Genomic DNA, 3,006 nt, shown 5'->3' on the forward strand with positions numbered 1-3,006 from the left:
ACGATGATTAAGTATTTGATTGAAATCTCTAATTAGTATTGAGTACTTAATAGCATAGATTATTATCAATACATTGAGAGTATCGATAAAGAAGGATAAATATAAATAAATGAATGTTCGGCAAATAAAGAGGTACGCGAATGAATTCATGAATGATTGAAGATTGAAGGTAAGCATTTCAAAACTGTAAATATAATAGGACTAAGAAGATTTCATTATTTTGAAAAATGCATTATAATTTTCGATTCAAAATGTAAAAATATAAAAATTTTAGATGAACAAAATAAATATAATAAGAATAATATACGTGAAGTGCACCTATTTACAAACTCAATAACAAAATACTTTTAAAATAAGTCGTATCTGATATCGTAGACAAATGTAGTATCTTTGCGATGGTTATAAATGTTTGATTTAATTCCTGCAGAAACTAGAGATATTTCGACGAATTATGTAATGTTTATGTCTAAACTTGAAACACAATACGTCACACACAGCGACATTATCTTTGTTAAATTTGCGTAGGAAAAGATTCCAAATTAAATATTCTTAAAATTAAATGTTAGTGAAAAAGAGAACAATGTATTAAGAAAATTAATAACTCACTTCGAATTAAATGAAATCCAAAATAGTAAATAAAGTATTTTTTATCTTGTATATTTACGACATTACAGAGTATTTTTACTTTGAGTTAAATATTTCATTTAAATATTTATAAGATTTGACAAAAAAAAAAAAAAAAAAAAAGGACGAAAAATACATTCAGATATATTTTATTTATTATAATATTTTATACGTACTCCCTTAACATGGTAGATTATTGAATATTAAAAATGTAGATTTTGATAAATTTATAGGTAAACAGATGTTTACAGTCAGTTGTCAGGGAAAAACTTGACATGTTGTGAACAAAATATATTAACTATTTATAAATTTATCGAAAGACGCCTGATATTATTGATAGCGGAATATGAATAGAAAATAATTTGTCAAAATCTTTCGAGATTGCCAATTGATTAAAATAAAATAGCCGGCCCTTATTTTACTCGATTTTGTTTTTGCACGTATTTTCATTACTTATAAAAGAATAAAGAAAAAACTTCTTAAAATGATATAACGAAAATTGAAGAATGCAAAGGTGATGTATGTAGACGATATAAAGATAGATGTAGTGATATAAAGAAACAAAATGGTCGTTAAAAATTTCGAAATTTTATTACATATTGACAAAAAGTAATGCTGGAATTAAATAACAGTAAATAAAAATAGATGACAGTTTAAGATTAAAATATCTTCTGAGCAAATTTGCAAATTTCTAATGTTGCATTTTAATAAGCCAGAAAAACTCTATTTCGATATAATGAGAAGTAACATAAATTATTGGTATAATAAAAAATATTTTTATTTTCTATTTATATATCTATACTAATAATATTAATTGTTAGTACATAATAATAATATATTATAAAAGTTAGAAATTATAAAATAGTAATATAATGTTATTATATTCTCTATAATAGAGAAATATAATTTTGTTTAAGGTAGAAAGGGAATTTTAAATATTAGAATAATAAAGTATTTAATTTAATATTTAAGAAAAATAAAGATAGACACAGAGAGAGAGAGAGAGGATAATATAGAGCATTAGATAATCATGAAATACCGAAACTCTATATTTCACTCAATTTTAAAATCTAATTAAATCACGCAGATTAAGATTAGTTGGTTATGTAGATAAAATAGGAAGTAAAAGAGCAAACAATAGCAGGTAGGAAGAAAGTTTGCTAATTTAAAGATATTTTTAGAATTTTTAGATTAGTCGGTAGAAAATCTAAAATTACAAATTGCACAATGAGGTATTGCAAAATATCTATTATGGAATTAATTTAAAATGCTATAATGATTATTGAAATTTTAAATTTAATTATTTAATTAATAATGTCCAAGCCATTAACAAAATAACATACTTATTTACTTTTCCGAATCATGTAAAAAGATAATAAATAATCAATTATAAAAACAAATATGAAATATATTAATATTTTATTATTATTATTTTCGTAAATCGATTGGCATTAAATTAGTTCAATATAATTTACATGTAGTTATATTTTAATATGATATGATGTACTTGAAATTATGTATATAAAAAGAATAATGAAAATAAAAATAATGTTAAAGCTATCTTTAGTTGTTATTATTAAACCCGCAAGTTCCTGCATGAAAAAATAAGCGTCGACTAGAGCAACAAGACAGGTGATAAGACTGCAAGTTATCATATCAGCGTACCGCAATGTATAAATTGGATTAATCCGATCGTTACAGCTAGTTTGTAAATTAAGAGAGAGAGAGAGAGAGAGAGAGAGAGAGAGCAAAGTATACTAATTATTATATTTATTTTGCTTATGTAAGTTTCGTATAATATTCTAATTATATTTTCCTTTAAGTTTTGAAGTAATTTTGATTGGTACAAGTCGTATTCTAAAATCTTACAAATCTTACAAATAACCTTACTTATTTTGCATAAGTTTTTAATAATAAATAAGTTTTTATCAAGAAATTTTTTAAAATTACGGGAGAATTATTGTGATGTAATTAAAAGTAAATTTTTATGGCATTAATGCAATTATATGTATTTACTTTAAAATGACTATAATTATTACTCACTCTAAAGAATATTTTATAAATATTTTTTATTGTTCATCAGAAGTTATTATGAATTCAACTGTGCACTAATTGTACCCAATCACTTACTTAAAAATTATCAATATTAAAAGTTTCGCGAATTTTACACAGCACATAAATTTCTATAAAAGCACAATTAATACTAATAATAATGAAAGTCTTGCAGTAGAGTCTCTGTTTTTCTAATTAATAATATTCGATACATTTTTGATAATAAGGTTAATGATTTTAATTAAAAAGTATTAATGTTCTTTGAAAGGAATTATTATTAAAGGAAAAATAAATATCTTGCTTGAATTTATGGGAGATCATTCGACGTTA

The sequence above is a fragment of the Ceratosolen solmsi genome, unplaced genomic scaffold (genome assembly GCF_000503995.2).
Source record: "Ceratosolen solmsi marchali unplaced genomic scaffold, CerSol_1.0 scaffold10, whole genome shotgun sequence".
In the NCBI taxonomy this organism is placed as follows: domain Eukaryota; kingdom Metazoa; phylum Arthropoda; class Insecta; order Hymenoptera; family Agaonidae; genus Ceratosolen; species Ceratosolen solmsi.